Genomic DNA, 24,822 nt, shown 5'->3' with positions numbered 1-24,822 from the left:
AATACTGCCATTTTATCTCTTGTTTTCCAGTTGTTCTATATTTCCGTTGTTTCTCTTCTTTGTGTTTCTGGCTTCCATTTTATTTTGGTGGTTTTCTGTGGAGGTTTTCTCAGGTTTTTTTTTTTTTTTTGTACTGTGGCTCTGCTCTGGTGTTTTTGTTCATTGGTTATCTTGAGGTTTGTATAAAAGATCTTGTAGATGAGATAGTCCATTTTCTGATAGCCTCTTATTTCCATTAGCCTGAGTAAATTCCATCCTTTTCCTCTTCCCCTTATGATTTATTGTTGTCATAAATTATTCTGTTTTGTGCTGTGAGTTTGTGACTAAGTTGAAGAGTTTATAGTTACTTTTGAGGCCTTCCTTCCATTTACCTTTTAAGTTATAATTAAGTATCTGCTACCTTGTTCTGAAAGGGAGCTGAAGTTTTCTGATTTTGGCTATTTATCTCCTTGCTCATAGCCTTGCAGTCCTTTGCCCTTTAGTTGCAGGTATGAGGGCATCCTTAACCATTTCTTGTCGGGGTTGTTTGTGGCGATGAACTCCCTCAGCTTTTGTTTATCTGGGAAAGTATTTATTTCTCCATCATATCTGAAGGATGGTTTCACTGGATAGAGGGTTCTTGGCTGAAAGTTTTTGTTTTTCAGTATTTTTAATATATCATTCCACTCTCTCCTAGCCTTAAGGTTTCTGCTGATAAATCTGCTGAAAGCCTGATAAGGGTTCCTTTGTAGGTAATTTTCTTCTGCCTTGCTGCCCTTAATGCTTTTTCTTTATCATTGGCTTTTGCCAGATTTACTTTTATATGCCTTCAAGAAAGTCTTTTAGCGCTGATGTAATTAGGAGTTCTCTTAGCTTTGTGGATTTGTAAGTCCGGTCCCTTCCCCAGGTTTGGGAAATTCTCACCTATTATTTCTTTGGACAAGCTCTCTGCTCCTTTCTCCCACCCTTCTCCCTCTTGACTACCTATAATCCTTATGTTGCTTTTCCTAATTGAGTTGGATATTTTTCGAAGAACTCCTTCATTTTTTAAAATCTTAGTTCTCGCTCATCCTCCACCTCAAGCAAGTCTATATTTTTATCCTCTAAATCACTAATTCTTTCCTCCATAACATCAGCTCTATTTTTCAAGAATTCTAGATTATTTTTTATTTCATTAATTGTGTTTTTCATATCCAGAATTTCTGCTTCATTATTTTTTTATAGTTCACTCTCTTTTTTATAGTTTCAATACTGAGAGAAGTATCCTTCTTCTCATTAATTTTATCCCTGAGCTCATTGAAATGTCTTTCTAAGTTTTCTTGTAAGTCACTGAGTTTCTTTATGACAGCAATTTTGAATTCTCTGTCACTTAGATTGTAAATTTCTGTGACTTCAGGGTTGCTCTCTGGAGAATTGTCATTCTCCTTCTGCTCTGAACTGTTGCTGTAATTTCTCATGGTGTTTGATGAACTAATATTTCTCCAGGGCATCTGTGGTAGTTTCAGGTCGCAGATTCCTCCTGCTGCTGCTGCAGGAAAGCAGGAACTGTGTTTCTGATCCCAGCTTCTTTGCTGGGAGTTGTGGGGTATTGTGGGGTATCGCTGGTGCCAGCCAGGAAAGCGTTCACCTGGGTGCGTACATCTGCCACCGCCTCATCTTCCAGTCCCGCCAGCCACTGTGCTTGGAGAGTGGGGCTTCTTCAGAGGGTCTGAGCCTGGGCCACTCTGTGGGACTGCAGCAGCACTGTGCTCCCCTGCTGGACAGGAGAGCAGCCACACGGGGGCTCAGGGCTGCTGCTGCCTGCTCCACAGTCATGCCAAGATGCGCTCCTGCCTTCGGGGCCACAGTGGTATCGTGGGCACTCACGCCAGCTGGGAGAGTGGTCATGCATGTGCACAGGGCTACCAGCATGCAAGGCAGTGCTCAACTATCTCTACCCCCTCCCCAGGGATATCCCTCCCCCTTCAGATATTTAGCTATGTGTCTCTCAGGCGTCCTGTTGTGTTGTGTGGGGGGTCACTGAACAATGAATTTCCATTTAGTTGTAGTTCAGTGGTGGAGAGATAAAGGGAACAGCCACTCTGCCATGTTGCTGACATTACTCCATATGTAGCAATTTTTTAAATGATGGTTACAAAGGTTTTAAATGCTTGAGGAAATGCATACATATTAATATAATGTTAAGCCATAAAAACAGATTTTCAAATTTTATATAAATGCTAATGTCATAAAAAGTTAAGAATAGAGACTAGAATTTAGTGTTGAAGTTTTAATAGTGATTATCTCTAGAGAGTAGGATTACTAATGATTATTGTTCTCTTTTAAATTTTTCTGAATTTTCCATAGTTTCTCATGTATTATTTTTCTAACTTGGAAAAAAACCCCCAAATATATGATAAATAAAATTCAAAAAATCTAAAAGCTGAATCAAGCAATGCTGAGTTTCCCAGGTGCCATTGTCATGGTTGTGGTGCACAGAGAAGAAGGCTAAGACAGCAGGATTCTGTATTCAGGAAGTGGAATAGCCTTTATGTCATAAATTTTGCAATATTCCAAGAAGGCTGTTCTTTTTTCCCCCTACATATGGTCAGATTGAATCTGTATATGGTTAGAAAAGTTACTTAGCTTTTTAAAAATCAAGTCATTTATTTTTCATAATAGTAGGCAAGGTTGCCTAGCTTTTAAAAATTTTTTATTCAATTACATTTAATAGTGGATGTTTAGACATGGGAGCTGTATCTTAAAAGAAAAATTTCCCAAACATCAGGTCGCCCCTCTACCCACATTTTGCAAATGACAAAACTAGGGCCCAAGAAGGTTAGACCACTGGCTGGAGGGCAGAAGTTTGCTCAGTGAGAGAAGGAAGGCTAGGCTCAGCAGTCCTGATCTGGCAGCTCACAGGATCCATGGAGCAAAGGATGACAGATGAAAAGAGATTCATGGGGCTGGCTCAGTGGTGTAGTGATTAAGTTTATGCTCTCTGCTTTCATGGCCTGGAGTTTGTGAGTTCAGATCCTGGGCATGGACCTACATACCACTTACCAAGCCATGCTGTGGCAGCATCCCACACACAAAACAAAGGAAGACTGGCACAGATGTTAGCTCAGGGACAGTCTTCCTCAAGCATAAAGAGGAAGACTGGCAAAAGATTGGCTCAGGGCCAATCTTCCTCACCAAGCAAAGAAATAGATTCATATAGGGGCCGGCCTTGTGGCCTAGCAGTTAAGCTCAGTGCGCTCCACTCGGCAGCCCAGGTTCAGTTCCCAGGCGCAGACCGAGACCACTCAGTGGCCATGCTGAGGCAGCAACCCACATACAAAATAGAGGAAGATTGGCATGGGTGTAATCTCAGGGCAAATATTCCTCAGCAAAAAAAAAAAGATTCATATAATTTAAAAGTTAGTTTCTCTATTCATTGCAGATTGCTTGGAACAACTTGCTATTTTCTGGTAACTAAAACAAAAGCCTACAAAAAAAGGCATGTATTTTTTTTGTCAGAGTAAAAGCTAGGCAGGAAAAGACTCAGCAGCTATGAGGGTATGTGTGGAGGAGATGAAAAGTGCTCACAGCGCCTGTGACTCAGGTTCCAAGTGCTCCCGTATGTTGGGTTGCGTGCTCCATATGGGCTGAAGTCACTGAGCCTCTGCAGTGCGCCAGCCTCTCTGCGAGTCTCCCTTCTCGATACCGTCTCCCTGAGCCTCACAACCACACTGTACAGAAGATGTTTCCATCTGTGTTCCAGAATTGGGGAAACTTATTAGGCTCATAGAGGCTTTGGGAATTTCTCACGATCACCTAGCTAATAACTAGCCAACCCGGAATTCCTGTGTAGACCATGCGACTGGAGTCCACCACCCTCCTGAACAGAGAGAACGATAACTGCCGTTGGCTGAGCTCGCAGCCTCCGATCCCAGCACCCTTGAATACGGCACATTCCCCACTTGTAGCTGCTTTAGGTGGATTGTGGTCAGAATGAATTTTCCTTAGAGGTTAGAATTAAAGAAGGCTCCATCCTGAAAGAGACAAGAATGGACGATATCTCTGGTTTGGTACAGTATATGTGTCTGTATGTATAATAATCTCTTGCTTCACTTTTCTCACAAATTTCTAGAAAATGTTCCTCCCTCAGAAGATGCCATCATTAGTATTTGGTCGTAAGAGTTTACCCAGTAACTCTTTCACATGTTTCTTCAGTGCCAAAACAAAGTGAGATAAATATAATTTTCTTACTGTTTCTAGGCTGACAATTTCAATCAAGGCTTATGGAGAAGGGGTAAAATGGATGACGGTTTGGGAGAATCTACTCATTTCTGTATAAAATACCCTATACCTCTCCTTTCAGGGAAAAAGAACAGTACCGTCTCTCTCATTTAACAAGAACTGCTTCAAACAATGCCCCCTTTCTCTTTCCCATCTTCTTCTCTGGCTAAACCAAGCTCTTTCCTTGTGTAAGGTTGCTTGTGGTGACCTGGCAAACAAAATCCACCCTGACATCTGTTGTGACCCACAGCCACAGCAGCTGGGATCTTATTAGAAATACAAATTCTCAGGCTTCTCCCCAGACCCTACTGCTTCAGGATTCTGGAGATGGGAACCCAGAAAATTGTGTTTTTAAAAGTCCTGCAGAGGATTCTTATGTACCCTAAGTGTGAGAGCCACCCACATATAAATTATTTCCTTTTTTAAAAAAGAGTTTTAGGTAATATAGACCAGAGCTCTAGAAAGATCACTAAGAGTGAATCTAGTCATATAGTTCTTGCATATTCAATAATTAAGCTTAGCAGGTAAAATGCAAGATGCCCAGTTACATTTGAATTTCAGATAAACAAGACTTTTTTCAGTATAAGTGTGTCCCATACAATATTTGGGACATAGTTATACCAAAAAAAAAAAAAATTGGTTTATCTGAAATTCAAATTTAACTGGGTGTTCTGTATTTTTATTTGCCGAATCTGGCAACCCTATCACCAACACATGCTTCTTCAAGGGGGCTCTGCTCTGCTCTCTTCAAGAGGCAGGAGTGGCTGCTGGTTGGTGGGCCCAGTGGCCTCTCTGGTTTTGGTTCTGCAGCAGGTCATGCTGGGAAAACAGCACTGTGTAATCCATGCCTGTGCCTTTTATAAGCACCTGGCTGCAGGCTGTGAAGTGAGAAGACAGTAGCTGCTACACTTAACATTACTTGTTTATTTTGTATCACAGAAAAGATAAAACCTTTTCTCCCTTTTAACCTAATAGCCTATTAGGAAATCACAAGATGTCCTCCCCATTAATCCCTCCAGGGAATTTCAGAAAATCAGGCAAAGTGAGACAAAATAAGACGGAGGTTGGGGAGTATGATTTGTACCACAGCAGAGTAGCAGCCAGCATGCCCTGACTGAGCCAAGGCTAAGTTTCTGGCGAAGCTGCATGTGCGCATAGATGCACATTTGGATGGGCGGGTGGGATTCATAAAAGCTTAGAAAATGAATACTTACCGTATTCCTACTCACGTCAGGCATTGTGCATGAGTCTTTACATAAATTACATTTCCTCTTGATGTTATTACAAGAACATTCTTCGAGAAAGAAATGTTGGAGACGAGGGAGATCAGCACTGAGGTCAGCGTCGCTCCTCCATCCTCTGTCTCGCCCACCCAGGCGAAAGAAGGCAGCCAGCTCTATTTACTGCCCATGCCCTTCCTCCAAGGGGGAGGCAGGAATACCTTTCAAAAAGAGAGAAAATCCATCCTAAAGCGTAAGGAGTTTGGAATTAAGTTAGGAGGTTGCCCTGAGCAGGAATCCTGGAACAACGAGCTCCTGGAGCCTTGGATGACTCCATGAGATGCAGCAGGAGTCAAGAGAGACTCGGCTGAACGTGGCTCGTGAATTTAATCATCCTGTTGAGTAGCCCAGCCTACAGGCACCAATCATAAAGCACTGGGAAAATTATGGCACACGTATTCCTTGTTAGGTAGTTCACATAAATATGTACTTCTTTTTACATAAATCTGTACTTCGTAGCCAGTAATAGAAATAGTTGACATTTTGAGTTTGTTTTTCTAGTATATGTACACTTTCGCTGCTAAGGATTATGGAGAAAGACATAAACAGCCAAATGCCAACACCCCTTTCCCCCCCTATGAAATTCGAGAGAATTTGAATGGAGACATGCATGGGTTGACATGGAGACCAAATGGCCTCTTCTACCCTCCAGCCCCCACCTCGGGGCAGGTGTAAGTGACAGTGGAAAAGGGCCTGCAGTCACATTTCTGGCAGCGCCCAACAGTGAGTAGGACATTTTTGTTCAGTTACAAATGAGCAAACGGCCAGGCAGTGGGATGAGGGGCAATGGCAAACAGAAGGGGAGAGGACGGGAGCCTCGGGGGTCTGGACTGGCTGTGTGGATTTAAGGAGGAGCAGGTCAGGACTCCCACACCATTTGTCACTTACCATAAAACTTAAGCAATATATTTTATCCGTCTTCAAAGCAGCCTCCCAAGCAATTAGTTTAACTGCAATTTGGGGATCCCTGACAGAGCTCCCACAGTTTTTCACTAGCCATTAACCAGGCAGCTGTTTTGGGGGTTTTTTCCCTAAAGAATTCAAATTTAGTAATCACTTTTATGGGTACTTAAATTGCCCTTGTTATTTCCGCTTCCCTATGAGAGATGCTGTTTTTGTGTTTTCTAAGTGAAAGACAGAGGGTTGATTGACACAGCGATCTCGCTTTCTTCACTGCGTCTAGATAGAAACCAGTTCAATCTGCAGCAAGCAGTGGGAGAAGTGAGAACAATCCAAAGTTTCCAGAAAGCTTGTGAAGCATGAATTACTTTGTAACTTCTTGCCTCCTACTTCTACCAGATCGAGACACGCTGGTATTCAGAATTGATTGGAAATAAATTTTTTGATAAATTTGATAATGGTTTTCAAATATACTCTGTACCAATAACAGTCTTGACGTACTGTATGTGCACGGCTGTATGTAGATTTACATATGTAAATAAAAGCAAGTAAATATATGTACAAAGATATATATATACGTAAGTAGATACACACATACGTATATGTGTTGGTAATCTTCTGGCACATTGTAGCTGCTCAATAACTAATAACTATTACTATTACTGAATACAACAAAGCCCCATCACGATGTGATCAGTGGAATCAGAAAACCCAAATGTGGGGTCACTTTCTTGTGCAGTGAATTAAAAAACACAGTATTTTCAGCTGGTTTGTAATGTCCCCAGAGGCGTGCAAAATGAAAAGAGTGAAGCTTCTGTTGTACCTAAAGAGCATGCTGTGCACTAAGACAACTCCAGAGAAGTCCCACTTGCTCTTGCATTCAAAAGTGGGGGTGGGGAAGAGGCCAGAGCCCATCGCTAATCACAGTCCACGCGAGCCGGCTTAAGCACAGGGTTTATACTGCATCCTGAGTAGTTGAAAATTATGATGCATGCAGGTTATATGTTAGCTGATAAACCAAATCATTCAACTAACTAGTTACCTCATTTCTCAAATATTTAATACAAATGAAAAACTTACTATTAACTACAGTTAATAATACTGTATTGCACATTTGAAAGTTGCTAAGAGAGTAAATCTTAAAAGTCCTCACCACAAGACACAAAAAATTTGTAACTATGTATGGTGACGGATGTTAACTAGACATTGTGATGATCATTTCACAATATATACAACTACCAAATCATTATGTTGTACACCTGAAGCTAATATAATGTTATATGTTAATTATACCACAATTTTTTAAAAGTATATTCTAATGTTTACCCTTAGGCTATATCAATATGGCATCATTAAAACGGGCTGAAAAGTGAAAATTCAGTTAAAGAGGGAACCGGTGCAGTTAGACCTCCTGTGGCAGGGGTAACGGTGGCCAGAGGTGCATTTCTCATGGTAGCTGGGGTGTTCCAAATGCACAAATGGCAGTGGCCGACAGATGCCAAGAAGCTTTTCTAACTTGGAATCAGAATTGGGTGGGTATGTCATCATGTGGGGTGAAGGGACCTCATCTATATTTTGTTGATATAACTCAAAGAAAAGTTTCTGTTTTCTTAAATACAGACATTTATCTTCTTTGAAAAATAAGATGAGAGGCTCTGTTTAAATATTGCTCATGTTACAGCTTCTGTGGATAAACCCTGCATAAACAGTTGCCTAGGCTGATTAAAATCACATATTATATACGAATTAAAACTATTGACCATTTAGGGGAACCATCACAGAGCTCGACAATGCACTGGCACAGAATTCCATCAGTGTTTTCTGCCTGAGCCAGAACAAAATGACTCCGATTCTTACAGCTCATTAATTTCCAAGCTGGGTTATTAAAGATGATAACGTTTAGTTTTTCAGTGTGTTGGGTTCTCCTCTCCCTTTTGGTTTCTAAAGAGTAAATGGACATTTTACATCCAGGACGTGGATAGTAATTTCACAGCTCTGTCTGTAACACCCTATATATTTGACCTTGAGGAACAAGCCTCAGCCTTCTCTCTCAGCCAAACAGAAGCAGAGTTCTCAGAATCAACACTTGGTTCCTAAGGAATTTCAGGAAATTCTTTTTCCCTTGCTCCCTCACGCTTCCTGGGTAACCAGCCTTTCTCCTCATTGTCTCAGAATGGTGTGAGTGTCTGAGAGGCAGGGAGCAGATGAGACAGGCTGAGGAGCCAGCCCGCCTGGGCTCAGATCCCCAGTCACCCACTTACTTCTCTGGGTAACTTTGAATAATTACTTCATCTGTAAGGGCCACGTTCCTCATCTATAAAATAAGAAAAAGTCACATAGTACCAGGCACCTAGTAAGCATTTAATAATTATTAGTAGGAGGAAAACATTCCAGAAATCTCTGAAGGGCTACATTTTGGCGGAGTAGAAAGAATGGTACTTTGAGAACATAAAGTGATTTGTTGTGAGATTTGGGGCCAGTCACCAATATCTCTGAACACTTACTTTCCTCTAGGTAAAATGGGAAATGTAATTACCTTATGGGCTTGTTAAGGGGGGAAATAAAGTAATACACTTATAGGAAAACTTGCTGAAAGAGCACGGGCTTCGGCATCCGAGAGAGGGTTTGAATCCCGGCTCTCCTACTTACTAGCTCTGCGATCCTGAGCCAGTTACTCTCTTTCTGTCTCCTTATTTGTGAAGCAGGCATCGTAACACCTCCACTGCAGAGTTGCCACGTGAATTTAGGGTTAATTTTTATGAAGTTCCTAATGCGTAGTAGGGACTTGATAAATGGCAGGTGCATTATTGTGTGAAATGTTTTGTAATCTATTAGCACTATGCAGATAGAAGCTGCCAATTTCATCATGACTAGTTTTGCTCTTCTGGAAGATGGGTCAATAAGCTCGTACCTCCAGCCCCCATCTGTAGCCTGCAGAAACCTTTAACAGTTACCACTTCCCAGGAATGCCAGGTGTATGTACCGTGAACTTTGAAACTTTAACATCTCATTACTTTTGAAGTCTCAGAAACGCAATGCCAAAAGAAGACATCACCTCAGGAAAGCAGCCGTGTCAATGATCTGCTTTCTGCAGCAAGAATCAGAAATCTGGGCTAACGACGTGAGGATTTATTTATCTCACACAGGAGAAGATGCCAGAAGGCAATCCGGAGTGGGTTCCATCGCTCCAAAGCACCATCGGAGGCAGCAGGTCCTTCTGTCTACCTGCTGTTGCTTCTTCTTCAGGGCATAGCTTCCATCTTCGTAGCCGCTGTGCAAACACATTCCAGGAAGGAAGAATGTGGGCAGGGCAGCAGCTTCTCCTTGTATCTCATGGACCAGAGCCAGGTCCAATAGCCACTCTAGCTGCAAGGGAGTCTGGAGGAAAGGTTGACTAGGACGTACCGTTGTCCTGGATGAAACTGGGATTCTAGAAGGAAGTGAGCAGCTAGCACTGTCTGCCACAGTGGTCTGGACTCCTGAAGGGTGTGCTAGTGAGGACGAGCACTGGCCCTCCAGGAGAGCAGGTGTCTGCTCAGGCTGCTTCAGAAGATGACTTTGCACTGAAGACTCTGGTAATTCAGAGATTCAGACTGTCTTCCTTTTTTTATGGTAAGAGCAGATAGCATAAGATCTATCTTCTTAACCAGTTTTTAAGCATGTAGTGCAGTATTATTTCACGTGGAGTAAGGCGCTGTTTGCTTTTCTTGCTTTGCTTAGTGGGAAGTGGGAATGCAAGTCTACAATTGAAAGAAGCAGTTCATATCTATGGTGATTATTTTGTTTTGGTTTGGTTTAATCATTTTTGCTTTTCTGAGGTTTGCAACTGCCCCAGATCTCCCGGCTGACACCCTCCTCACAGTGGCTCTGTCCCCCTGGTCCATGGCTAGAGTTCTGTCTCCCCAAGGGAATTTGTGGACATTCCCATGGACACCAGCCTGGACCTCTTCAGGGCTCTCAACTGCAGTGTGTGGAAATCCTGGGGGGCCAGGCATGGCTCTGGCAGAGCAATGAGCAGTGGCCCTGCACCTCACGGTCGGAGCCGCTTCCTTCCACGTGAAGAGGGGGGCACTTGACTGAAATGTAAATCCTACTCAAATAAACGTGGCCCAACCCCATACAGGCCATAGGTATTGCTATGAATTCTCTGAGAAGGGAAGATAAATCAAATACATAAAACTGAGATTGGAGCCGTAAATACAAAAAATAAATGTTAACATCAGGAACAGGTCTGTGTGATATAAGCGTTCCTAAGAAAAGTGTCTATTCCTGTTTGCTAGAGGGATCTCAAAGGGAGGGGGAGTCACCTTCTCGGTGCAAAAGTATCCCTCAACACAAGGGAAAATAAGAAGTGTGCTCTACTGCTCTTGACCCAGTGGTTGAAGTTTTCGTATTACTTCATCTTTTAAGGTCTCCGTTAAATTATGGATGCTATAAAGAGTAAGTGACATGTTGATTAGACTTTATATTCCATAACATTTGATCTTAAGTAAGCTTATCGAATTAACTCTAGGAAATTCCACAAAGTTGACGTTTTCCTGGGAGTGCGGATCGGGCTTTCTTCCTGCATCCAAGGACCTGGCCTAATATGGGCAGCCTGGCACAGAGTGGGCATCAGTGCTTGTTGGCTCAAATTGGTGGAGGGGATGGGGGGTGGGAATGAAGGAGGGGAGGGTCTGAGGAGGCCAGAGCTGACAAGGCAGATAGCTCCCTAGGGGCAAGTATGGCAGCTAGGAGGAAACTAGAACTATCTGGAGAGAAAGAAGGCTGGAGCAGCCCCGTAGAAAATAAGCATCTATCGCGTGTATTTGGCAAGAATTATACTGCCGCTTGGTATCATCAAAGTGGAGATCAGGAACCAATTGTGCAATGCCACACACAGACACAAACCACCATGAAGAGGATAAATATGGGTCATCAGGTCCAGTTCTAACATCTGCCTTGGATTTATTTTTAAATAAAGCAGGTCTTACTAAAGTAATTAGCCTAGCTGTGAGAATTTTGCCACTGATGCTGGAGTTCCCAAGATAATAGAGCACATGTTGAATAAGAAGATAGCTCTGAGCCTCCATGTTTCCCTGGGGTCCTTTTTTAGGACATGCTTATTGCCCAAATTCATAAGTTTTGAGCTAATTTCACATTTTAGTTGCTCTTCCTTGTCTGTGCACAGTGACAGAATGCAAGCCATAATACTGATGAGTTTCACATTTTGATAAACAATATAAAAGTCCTTTCTGTCTTTTATTCTAACCATACAATACTTTTAGAGTATGTTCTTTTTAAACTCTGTTTAAAGATAGAGTGCTGACACTCACGTCTTAGAGAATAGGAAACAGTTTGCCCTGCCCTTTCCTTCTGCATGTCCAGCCCCTCCATCTCTGTGATCTGTGTCCTATGGAATGAGACTACTGACTCAGAAACATTTATTTATTTCCGGAGATTTGTAATGTAAGTCTAATATAAAAGAGTCAACATCCTGTGCTAACTCATTGCATTACATACACACACGTAGACAATCAGTAAATTTATCCAGCAATGACTTGTGATAAGGAGATAATTAACCATCCTCCTCTTTACAGTGGAAATGCCTTGCTCTCGGCACTCGGAAAAATAATTGGAAAGAATAGAAATAATTGGCTAAGCTTTTTGGGAAAGCAAAGTGGTGGATGTATCAACATTGTAAGTATGTATGCTCTCTGACCAGCATCACGCCCAGGAATCTGTCCTACTGAATTGCTAGCATGTATGTACAACAATGAATGCTCAACCCTGCAGTACAGCTTATAACAGCCAAAGGTTAGGAACAAAATCTAAATGTTTATCATGAGCAAAGTGATCAAATAAACTACAAGACAGCCACACTCTAGATTATTCCAAAAAGGATGGTGAATGGTACAGAGGTAGTAGAAAGAGCGGCAAGACACATCGATAAACAGGGTGGTACTATAACCGTGCACATGACGTGGGCTCCTTTAAATGAGCAATCTGCATATTTGTGCATTTTTGCGTATGTTTGTAATCTTGTAGGAAGGAGGTTGGAAAGATGCACACCAGGTCATCAACTCCGGTTCGTTCTGGGGATTCTGGGGAGTTGAGGGGTTGAGTGTGAGGAGGACCGTCCACATTTTGCTGAGATAACTCTTTGTAATTTGAATCTTTTACAATGAGAATGCAATGCCAAATGCTTTTGAGTAATTTTTAAAAACATCTTGGATCTTTGCTTCTTCAGGTTTAAAAATAAAACAGTGTGCACTATTTTTACTTTCAAATAATAACCAGCACCTGTGAGTACTATGAGTTGATGTACAAAAAAATAATATCAGGAAGATCAAACAGAAGTAAGAGTAATTAAACAAATTCTTAGAGCTGGGTATGTTACCAAACAGCACACACACACATGCACACACACTTACACACTTTGTTCGACTTCATTCAATCACTTATTGAAGTGATATTTAGAATGTGCCTACAACTTGTTAGTGCTAAAATAAATATACAAGTGCTAAGATAAGGCTGTGCTAAGATAAGTGTACAAGTACATACACAACAAAAATATAAACACTGGGAAATAATGAACCTGAGATTGAACTGATGTCTATTAAGGTCTTCCAGAGTGTGGATATAGAAGGGAGCCCTCATGTACAGGAGGAAATGAATTGTGTCTGAGATGCGCACTGCAGATTCCACAGGAGAGGGTTTGGGTATCCTAGGGTGGACTGAGAGAAATGACTCTGGGTTATCTACAATAAAGCTGGCGCAGTGACCAGTGACACAGAGAGATGCCACCAAGGGAAGGGGGATAGACTCAGTAAGTGGATATGGCTCCACGTCAAGAAGTTTAGAATCTGATTTTTCACATATTTCTTAGCTTTACCAAGTAAGATCCTGGCTTAAATTTCAATTTTAAGGGAGTCATTAAATAAGAAGAAGTGCCATTATTAAAATTAGTGGGAGTTTAGAAGTAGACATTTTGCAAGTTCTGGGCAGGCAGACAGAGAGCAGTGTCACGGCTGGGCCCCAGGCACCACACCTTCAGGAGAGGCAGACTGAGCAAGCCACGCCGGGGCTTAACTCCTTCCACACCAAGTGAACGTGGAGAAAGAGTGTCTGTAAATGTGCTATCACGTGCTCTCCACAGCTACATTATGAGATAGCACTTATCATATAGTGAGGCTCTAATATGTGATAACTAATATGTCATACCAGCTGCTTACACAGACTATCTTACTTAATCTTCAAATTACTCTGGAGGTACGTATTATTACCATGTTACAACAGAAGAAACTGAGGGCCAGAAGGGTTGGGAAAATTGCTGATGTCAGCACACAGCAGAAATAAGATGCCAAACAATGTGTGTCTAATTTCAAAGCCAGTGTACTGTCTCCTAAAAGAAGAAGATGAAGAAGACCAAGACGATGGGAAGGAAGGAGGGAGGGAGGGAGGGAAAGAGAGAGAGAGAAAAGAAAGAAGGACGGAGGGAAGAAAGAAAGAAAGCACTATTTTCAATTACATTGTTTTACGTGTTAAAAACTGAGGACCAGAGAGGTTAGTTAGTTTGCCAAGGTCAGCTAGCAAGTGGCAAAAGCCAGACGGAAGCTCATGCCCCTGAGTGCCCTGCCCACCGCGCGGCGGCTGGCTCGCCCATGTCGGGAAACAACGAAAGCATGATAAATCTGACAATTCATTACGTGCTCATTTTACATCTGCATGTTTTCTCTAAACCAGTGCTGGAAGGGTAGAAAACTGGTTCAAAAATATTTTTTTCTCTCTCCCTGAGAGAAATAGTTTTTTCAATCAAGCTATAATGCCAAAGTAAACAAACTATGTATTACACGTTCAAATTACACAGAGCAATAAATAATTCTCAAAGGTAATAGCAATGATTTCCAAAAATTCAACTGACATCCCAAATTAGATCTACAGAAGATCAGCCAATTAACTCTGCCAACAGCTCTCTCTATTTTGCTATCCTCACTTGTATTCTAAAATTTTGTTTATATAATTACTTCAGAACCATTGGGGAAGTAAACTCATTTCTATCTTTTTGGGAATAATTGTCTTGTTCAAAGGGCAGCAATTCTAGCTATGAATATGAAAAAGATGCAAAAGAAGAATAACCAATAATTTGTTTTACCAAAAGAGAACGCTGCTTCAGCTTGCAAGGAAAGAAAGGGTCTGGAAGGCTAACCGGAAATCATCGCAGCATTTCACTCAGATGATTGGCAGAGGCAAAGGAAATAGCATTGGCCTCTGGGTTCTCCTTCCTAAGGCGATAACCCCCAGGTCTGGCTGGAGGAAGAGTCTGCGACGCGATGGCTTCCCTATGTGGAAATTCAGGAGCATCTCCCTTTCCGCACTGGGGAGAAGGACAGTGTTGTGTTCTTACTACACAGCTTCAAAATTCCCTTTCCTCAAGACTAAATCATACATTGCCTGAAGAAATAATCAGTTACAGAAAAACATCGAGGGACCAATATGCTCACAGCAATCCTATTTGTCCTGGCAACAATTGGAAATTACTAAATACAACAAGAGAACGACTAAGTAAACTGTGGTGCAAACGTGTGCCATGTTTCTTTGATCCTTAAATGCCACTGACTGCAAGGTGCAACCTCATTTTGGAGCCTTCGTTAGGGGAAAAAGACACAGTATATTATATATTCACCAAATATTTTTGATTAACCAACACTGCACTTTATCTGTACAATTACATCCTCTCAGAATTGAGGTTGGCGTCTTCTTTATTTACTTCTCTAGGATGAAGTTCCGTCTGAGTCCCGTGGCCCTGGGCTTGTTATGTTATGGAATATAAAGTCTAATGTGGCTCAGCAGAGGCACGCAGCTTTTCTCCCCCAGGCCCTGTCTCTAGCCCACCCCGTTAATACGTCCGTGATTGACCATTTAACTTCTAGGCATCTGGAAAGGTCTCCGAGTTCTGTCTGCGTTTCCTCTTCGGTTAAACTGGTAGTTCTTTCCTCTCCTGAATTACTCACATCATGTATTAAATAGCTTCCCTTCAAAGCAATCTGGAAATTTTTGACAGAAGTGTTCAGTGACCGAGGGGCAGAGCATCACAATGCATAAATCAGGCACGTCTATTCTCCCAGCTTTTAAAATGCCATGATCTGCTCTAAAGAATTTGGTGATTCCCATTGCCTTTAATGCACCTGAGGGTGCGGCAGGCTCTCTCCTGTGTAGGCAAGAACTTTTCCTTTCAAAGCCCTGTCACATTATGATAGTTTTGAAGTCATTAGGAAATCACTGGGAATCATATTTAAGTTAAAATTTCAGTGCACCTGGTGTTGTGAAGTCGGCTGAGCTGGTGCTCAAGTGGGCAGGTGCTTCTCCACCAGGTGGGGTCACAGTCTCGGCTAAGGACCACTGTCGACCGTGCCCTCCTCTGCCGGGCCACCTGCGTGTTCCTTTGACCTAATCACTCTGCATATTCTAATTTGAAAAGCATTAAAATGCTAATAAAAAGATTCTTAGAAATAAAAAATATCAGTAACAGAATCTCAGTCAGCCATTTAAAAAACTTGTGTTTAAAGAATTTTCAATCACAAGTGAAAGTGTTCACTTACCAGGTGTTGGCCCTGGGATGAGTTACTTAACCTCTCTCTTGAAATGATATTATCTACAGCAGAGGGCTTTGGTGAAGACTAAATGAAATGAAGCAGTGGTTCTCAAAGTGTGGCCCCTGGACCAGCAGCATCAGTGTCACCTGGGAATTTGTTAAAAATGCCCATTCTTTAGCCTCACCTCCAGGTGACTTTGAGGCATGCTAAAGTTTGTAAAGCACTGAGATAAAGTATTCAAGACACCTAGAGCGCAGTAACAATCATAGCTACCGAATTCTAAACATATAGCACGTGAAGGGCACCATGCTAGGGGTTTTCCGTGCCTGACATTACTTACCCACCACAACAGTCCAGCGCGGCCCCAGACGCTCTCTGTAGGTGAAGGACCTGAGGCTCCCTCAGCTGGGGAGCTTCAGGTCGCCCTGCACTCAGCTTTCTCGTCTCCAGACAGCGACGTCATAGGCCACAGACTCAGTCACCTGGTCAATCGCATGCTTATTGGTCTCGTTTAGTTTATCCCCTCATTTTATAGATTTAAAAAAGTGATTCCCAGAGAAGGAAAATGACTTGCCAAGAGTCAAATAGTTAATGGAAGAGCCTGAAATAGAACTAGAATCTTGAAGTTTCTACTCCGGGACTATTTCCATCCATCACACCACACTGCCTCTGATTTCAATGTGGACGCTCTGGTTTAAACCATCAAATGGATATACATGAAATGTCACTCTCAGAATATGTGTTTCGTTCCAGGAGAAAACACTTTTTCCCCCGAGAATACTCAAGGCCCTCAGATATGTGCCACGGCATTTCAAACACTTCTCTCCAGTGCCCACTTGTATTAAGATTTATATTGTAGACATTCCTTAAGTATTTAGCATACTGACTGTATCAGAACGTTCTTGTTTCCTTGAAAACAAGCATAATTATTTCATGCCCTAAAGAAAAAAGACCAAAAATGTTGTTGACCCCAGTATCCGCTAATAAGTTGCAAATTGTTGGCAACTTTTTAGTAGTAGAATATTTACCTAAAAAGCAAAATGTTGTTTGGAGGTTCCCCTCAACCCCATTTTTCATAGTTTTATCATATACTCATGCACTCAATTGCTTATTTACAAATTAAAAGCTGGGCTACTTGTGTGGGCTATTTCAGGTTCCAGTCATAAATTAGGTCTTTAATTTTTCCAAGAACTTGTTTTAATCAGTAAATTATTAGTTATGTTCTTGATAGAGATATACAGAGGCAGTCATCTTATTATAAAGTTTGAGATTGTACAGAAAAACAGTCTGTAAATTCAGCGTTTTCCTGGCAAACCTCAGCACTCAGAGACTGGGCCGAGGCGCGTGGTACTTTGCACTTTGGGGAGGCAGCTGTGCGGCTCAGTGTTCAAACCAGAGACTCACTCGTGGACCAGGACACCTGAGAACGCAGCGCGAGAGGCTGCAGTCTCGCCCACTGCTGTGACTTCACATGGTCTACTGCCCCTAGCTGGGAACATTTATTTCCTTATCTATTAAAAAGGACGGTCAACAGTTGCCTGATTCTAAAGTTGGAAACTAAAGAAATTCTGTAGCTTCAGTAGTTTAGGATAGATTCATTTACTTTATAATTCCCGTCATCCCAAGCCTTCTCATTTTCCCAAAAAGCACATTCACATTTTGTTGCTGATAAAGAACACAGAGGGGCGTGTTTACTTGCCGCCTGCCCAGGATAAGCAGATAAACGGTGTCTGCGTTTGAAAAATAGCCCAAGGCTGTAGACTTCCATTTTATGTGTTAGTTACTTATGTGGTGTTCTCACAGGTTGTGTAAATACCATATACTCTGACCAAGTCTTAGAAGCTCCTGCTAGTAAACCACGTGGTACAGCAAAGTCATTCTTTTTTTCACTCGAGTTGTGCTGCTTTCTCAATTTCATATATAGCAATTCTAAAATTTAATCATCACACATTACAAGAGCAGTAAACGACCTTCTTTCTGTTTTTCCTAGTCGATACCTTAATTCATTTGAAAACTAGTCATATCAGTGTAGCACTTGACGTTTCTAAAGCATTTCCTACACATTGTTACTTGGTCCTCACGTGTACCCTACAAGCTGGTGTGATGGATACAGGCCTTCAGGGCTCCAGACTTGTTCACAGCCCCACAGAAAGTTTTGACTCAGGTCTCTGGATAATGAGTCCTTTTCAAACTTCAGCAATCCATCATTTTCTATATGTCAGGTCACTTTTCCTTCCACTAATTATTCCCACTAACAAACTTGATAAAGAAAATTTTCAGTTTGTAGAAAGCCAATGAATGTGAATTTGAGAAAAATTTAATAATGGAGTTAATGTGAAATTACAAAAGGGAAAAAGAAATCTCCTAGCCACCTACCAACCCAGTCTCAAATTTGTATGAGATGAAGACACACCAACCAAGTTCCTGGGAGGGGGAGGAGAGGAGATGTAGATTTCAGGTTTATCTGTAATGCTGCTCTCTTGGGGGTGTGGGGAGCAGATCCTAAATGCGGGTCTGTCACGTTTACATATGGGGGGCCTAAGGGTGATTGTTCTGTTGGGAATGGAAGCGGTGAAGGACCATAAGTGACGTCTCTTATTCTCCTCCCAAATTTCTAACCAATTGAGTTATAGAGGGCAGACATACTGCGACCAAAATCAGCTTTATTACTGACAAGACCTGGATGGATGCACGTGCCTTAAATGTGTGGCCAGCCACAACAGCCTTTCTAACATTTACCTCTTAATTAGACAGATTGACTTGCCCAGGTGCAGGTGCGTTTGGGCAACTGCAGGCTCCCCACACAGGGGCAGACGGGTCCCAGCAGGCTGATGCAGGAGGGACAGAGAACACTAGCAGAGAGGCTGACTGTAGGAAGAGACGCTCTGCAGGGGGCTGAGGGGAGCCTGGGCAGTTCCTTCTCCAAACTCCCCAACCAGAGAAGTCATGTTTTCACCCCTGGGGAGACACTGGAAGTGTCCCCGTACTTGTCCTTCCTGAGGAGTGGACTAGTCATCGCTCCACAGAAACACGGAGCAGCACTGGAAATGAAGTGCTCCTCCCTGACGTTAGGCAAGATCTGGGGACAGGTGAGCAGCATCCCTTACACACAGGTGGCTCCCCTAGGCTTAGTGCTACTTGGAGGTGCCTCCCTTCATTTGGGAGGCGTGGTGACATGTTTTCTTCTGACAGCTCATAGACTTTTTGTTTGCTTGCTCCCTTCCCTTTGGCCAAATCCCAGACAGATGAAGCAACATGAAACTGCAGCCTCTTCCAGTTTGAATCCCTGGAATAGATTTTGTTGTCCTTTTGTTGGTCTTACTTTACGTGATGAACAATAGTAAAGACTTAGGGACATAACAATATAGATTTGAAGCCGTGGAATGACATCTTGCTTGATATTTACAGATGCTATTTTTCCAAGGCATGTACATATTCCTCTGGCAATATCATAAAATTTCGGTCACCACTATCACCACATCAGGAATCATGGAAGCCACAAGGGGCTCCCCCTGGCCTCCTGGACTCAGTGCTGCTGGCTCGGCCTCAGCCCAGCCCTCACCTACGATATTCTGAGTGTGTAGCCACATGAGTGCCTGTTAATGGCAAGGCTCTCAAGAAAAAACGATAATTGAGAATTTCACTCCTGAACTTCCTTTTGACCAAATAGCACCAATTATACCCTTTCAAAATTCAATTAAGAAATATGACCTTCTCAATTTGATGTCACCAACAGCCATTCAGAATTGACAGAAGCCTCTCTAGTTGCATAAAAGTAATTCACCTAGCATTTACTGAGTAACCTGGAGGTGCCAGGCACCACAGATAAGAGAGGAATAACACAGGCTTCCTATCTTTGAGGAACTCAGAGTCTAGACAGGGAGAAAAATAAATATAAAACCAAATAGTTAGGATAAAAAGTGAAAGATAAGTTGGTGCAAGAAGTGAAGGACCTTCTATGCTGAATTAGGAGTTTGAACTTGACCCTTTAGCCACCAGCAATTCATCATAGGCTGTTGGGAAGGGAGTGACTGCTCAGATTTGGGTTTGGGGACCCTTAATTTAGGGCCCTGGAGAACCATGGACAGACGAGAGAGACAGGAGTAGCATAGCAAAACTCTGGGGGAAAGATGACAGGAGCCCAAATTCAGGCAATGAGAAGGTGAAATGGCCACTTTATTTTCAGATTGTGTTTAGTGAACTTGAAGTTCTGTGCAAAGGCTACAAGTGTCATGAAGAAACAATGTGAGGAGTCTTCAGCCTGGGGGCTGGTGAAAAATTGTTCTGCCCAGATTCCTCTCCCATAGCATATCTCACATCTGGAGCCAGAACCAGTTCTTTCCTGCTGTGGAATTAGAGGTTTCTACAGTTTTAACCCGTCATGGTGGTTGCTGAAAATATCAATATAATTTTAAAGTATATTTGCATTTAAAATAACTTAAAACACCAGAGATTATAATAAAACTATATACATTCAATAGGAAACTGATTCTAATAAATCTGGGAAGGCAGCTTAACACACTAGCACTTTATATGCTTATTTTTAATCCAATGATTCCTACATTTTGCTTTGTATTATAGCTTATGCATACAAGTCTGATGAATTTTTTTGTACCCCCCCAAACTGCCTGCCCCAGGGCCTTGCTTCTAGTAGAGATTGTGTACCAACCAGGTGCCAGATACTGGGAATCCATCGGTCCTGGGGAGCCTTCCGTGAACAGCATGAAATAATCCCCATCTTCCCCGAGTTAACAGTCCGCTGGGGACGTGGGAAATTTCCATAAGTGTGAGGAAGCTGGTGACAAAGGAGGCATGGGAGATGCTAAGGAAGCCCAGAGCACAGCGTCTCACCCGCAGTGAAGGGGCAAGGAAGGCTTCTCCAGGACGTCAGACTAAAAGCAAGCAGAAGTAGGGAGAAGAAGAGGGAGTGAGGAGTGTGCCGTGCAGAGGGAGAGTATCTGCAGAGAGAGGAGGACGGAGGAGGGAGTGGTGCATTTGCTCCCTGGAAAGAGGCTTCTGATGGCTGAGGTGCAGAGCCAGATGGGGATGCAGTGGGTGAGGGCAGCACGACGAGTCAGGTCCAGATCACGGAGTCCCCTGCATAGCGTCAGCACAGGGGCTGGCACAAAGTAAGCACTAGAAAATGACCCAATAAATGAGTCACTGTACTTCAACTCACTTTAATATTCTGTCTGCCCAGATCAATCTATGAATTCCAAGCAGTATGATGGAAATCTCAGCATGATTTTCCAAATAATTTGGCAAGATGATTTGAAAATTTATACAGAAAAGAAAAAAGCTCCAACCAACAATTATGAAGAAGAACAAGTTTGAGGGATATGCCATGTCTGAAATCAAAGCTTCTTATCGGGGCTGGCCTGGTGGTGTAGTGGTGAAGTTCATGCACTCCACTTCAGTGGCCTGGGGTTTGCAGGTTCAGATCCTAGGCGTGGACCTACACACCGCTCATCAAGCCATGCTGTGGCAGCATCCCATATACAAAATAGAGAAAGATTGGCACAGACATTAGCTCAACAACAATCTTCCTCAAGCAAAAAGAGGAAGATTGGCAACAGATGTTAGCTCAGGGCCAATCTTCTTCACCAAAAGCAAAAACAAAAACCCTTATTATTAAGCCGTAGTAATTTTAACGGTGCAGTTTTGATACAAGGTTAGATAAATTGGTTGACTAAACAAAATAAAGAGTCCCAAAGGAGACCTACGTGTAAATGTGGACGTGGCCATTGACAAAGCCTGCACTGCAGACCAGGAGGAAGGAAGGGCTCTTTAGTGAATGGTGCTGGACCATTGGTTTTCTACAAGGAAAAGATGACGGATCTTTATTTCTCATCATACACATAAAATCAATCGTAGAAGCATTAGAAACCAAAGCGTGAAAAGCAAAACCTTTAAATCTTTTATCAAGTAAATTGAATGTATTTATGAGCTAGGGCTAGAGAAGAATTTCTTAAATACAACACAAACAAAAAGCTCAAACGCAAAGGACAAAATTGATAAATTTGACTATGTTAAAATTTAAATTCTATGCATCAAAAGGCACCCTTTTAAAAAGTGAAAACACAAGCAACAAATATAACTGACAAATAATTTCATATCCAGAGGATAGAAAGAACTCCTGCAAATCAACATCAACAATAAAATATAGAGAAAAAGGACAAGCGACAGAGGAGAGAGAAGGAGGAAGGAAAGAGGGAGGGAGAGGAGGAGAGAAGAGTTCAGGAAGGACCAGAAGAAGTGTGAATGCCAGAAACTGAAAGGATGTCAGCCTCACTAATCAGGGAAATATACATTAAAACCACAATAAGATAGTATTTCACACCTAGTAGATTGGCAACAATTTAAAATTCTGACAATACCAAGCGCTTGATGAAAATGTGGGTCATCTAAACATTGCTGCAGGTGGCGTAAATTCTTACAACACTTTGGAGAACCATTTGGCAATAAAAGCAAACTTTCAAAGATGCATATCCCACAGCCCACCCTGGGGCCATTCAGCCACTGCCTAAGTGTCCTGGAGAAACTCTCGTGCTCACCCACAGAGAGGCACGTGCCAGATGGCCAGGAAGTGTTGTTTGCAATAAAAAATAATAGAACACATCAATTGTAGTTTAGTCATACAGTGGAATACAGCAGTTAAATGGATGAAACACTTGCTTGTATCCAACTAGACAACTCTCAAAAGTATATTATTGGACCAAAAGTAAGTTGCAGAATCATACAATAAGACATGATTTATTTAAATTTAAGATATGCAAAAATAGTACATATTATTTAGAGGTACTTAAATATGTAATTCCAGTTTTTAAAACTATGCATTGAATGGATGAACTACAAATTCACAATTGTAGTCACTAAGGCAGGGAGAAAGAGGGGAATTTGTTCGGCAGGGAGCGCACAGTAAATATATCTACTGTGTATTTATTGTTTTATTTTCAAGCTGGGTGATGAGTGGCATATGGATGTTTGCTATATCATTCTTAGTATCTTTTTATATGCCTGAAATATTTCATTATTTTGTTAAACCTGATAAGCTCAATTCAGATAATCTTCTGTTTGAATCACCGGTTGCTTAAACACACTTACTCGCATTTCACACGAGATGGATTTTCACATTTCTTATTTCATTTTACCCTCCTAGTAGCATTATTTTAGATAGAGGACAAAGTGAGACTTAGATTAAGTGACTTTCCCAGGCCAACTAATGGAAGGACAGACCAGGCCTGGAATCAGCTGCTCCACACTCACCATGGCTGCCACCAGCCCGGCTGCCCCCAGCGTCAGAGAAAGAGCCGGTGCCACGGAGACAGGCGGAAACGCTCGAGTGAAGGGAGAGAGGGGCTCCAAATAGCGCCCTCCACACAGAGCCGAGCAGAGATAATGTTTCCATGGCAGAAGCTGTTGGTCAGTAGGGTGAGACTGTCTGCCCCACAAGTGACTGCGGAAATACAGGGATGGTGGGGGGGCCTGATCGCCCCCTCTGCTCACATTTCAAGGCGCTAATCCTAACAGTCCTTGTCACCAGCATTGCAACGCTCCAAATCCCCACTCAGAGCGTGAACAAAGATTGATCTCTATTTGCAAAATATTGCGCCTGTTTGCCGACAGCATCCCACAAAAACAAATTAGGTGAGCTCGGTAGTAATTCCTGTGTGAGATGTGAAACAAACCTGGCATTAGGCAGAAAGACGTGATAATGGTTTCAAAGTGGAATAACTTACGGATGTCTGGGAAGCAGCCCCTTTTTCCAGCCCAAGCACCTTTCACAGGCACACCGGTGTTCCCACAGGCAGGCCCAGAACATGAGGGATCAGAAGACGGCCATCATCATAGAGAGCTACAAATGTGCATGAGAAAGGCCTTTTTACTTCTGTTTAGCAAAGAGAAATGCACACAATATACCAATTGATGATACACTGAAATTCTTATTTGCTGACACACTCTCATGACTACTAGGCTCGTGGAATTAGTCACCAGAATGCATTCAGCTAGTTCAAATGAACTCCTGAAAGGAACTGCACGTTTGTTCATAAAGTACTTTATAATGAATTATTAACGAGGCTTCAGTCCAGCCAATACATGGTTTATGAGCAAATGGAGATCGCCCTGCACTGAGCAGTCAGCGCGGCTCCACCTGACAGCTGTCCCATTCTGAACGAACGGACAAGCCACTGCTTCGCTGCCGAGGGGGAAGCCCAGCAAAGCTGTGGCTCGCTTGTCTCGTGTGACTTCTCTGAGTGTCGGTGCTTGTTGATCTTCTATCATAAAAAGGTGAGAATAGCCAGAATACTTTGCGTTAAATATTATTTTTATTGAAGACTATTTGTTCATTGCTTCTAAATATAACTGGAATTTCACCCTGCCCCATGGCCTCATGTACAGCTAATATGCTGCACGTTCCCCTGAACTCAGGCTCGGGTACCCAGTGGCCTACTCAGCATCTCCAGGAGGATGCGCAATGAATGCCTCAATCTCACCACATCCAAAACAGAGCTTTCCACTCCTACCCCCCAATGCCTTCTTTAGCGGCCTTCCCCATGTTGGTTAACAACAACTCCATCCTTCTCATTGCTCAGGCCAAAAACCTCGGGGCTTATCCTCCTCAATTCCTTTCTTTTCCTCACATCACATCTGCGTATCCTTATATCCAGTATTTCAGAAAATCTTAGGTATCTTCAAACAGCGGGTATTTGACCACACCACATCTCAGCACCTCCTCCACTGTGACTCTATTTTAATCCACCATCATTTCCTGCCTGGATTATTTCAGGAGTCTCAAAACTCCTGCCCCTCTTTCTGCCCTTGGCTCC

General features: G+C 42.5%; 1 long non-coding RNA gene across 2 annotated transcripts in view; it reads right to left on the bottom strand.

Annotated features, from left to right (window-relative positions):
* LOC139077082 (uncharacterized) overlaps nucleotides 1–16,735 on the bottom strand; it is a 36,959-nt gene extending 20,224 nt beyond the window's left edge. The window contains exons 1-3 of one of the 2 annotated variants that reach the window (XR_011529295.1): nucleotides 16,335–16,735; nucleotides 5,454–5,680; nucleotides 2,601–3,992 (exon numbers count right to left, since the gene is read on the bottom strand). This is a non-coding gene — a long non-coding RNA (uncharacterized lncRNA). Of the gene's footprint in view, nucleotides 1–2,600; nucleotides 3,993–5,453; nucleotides 5,681–16,334 lie in introns of those variants that run through there. The other variant, XR_011529296.1, reaches the window with a different exon arrangement.
* Between the last annotated feature and the right edge of the window lie 8,087 nt (nucleotides 16,736–24,822).

Source organism: Equus przewalskii, chromosome 18 (assembly GCF_037783145.1).
Source record: "Equus przewalskii isolate Varuska chromosome 18, EquPr2, whole genome shotgun sequence".
Lineage (NCBI taxonomy): Eukaryota > Metazoa > Chordata > Mammalia > Perissodactyla > Equidae > Equus > Equus przewalskii.
Note: the sequence above shows the minus strand (reverse complement) of the source record. Positions and strands in the feature narration are given on the sequence as shown.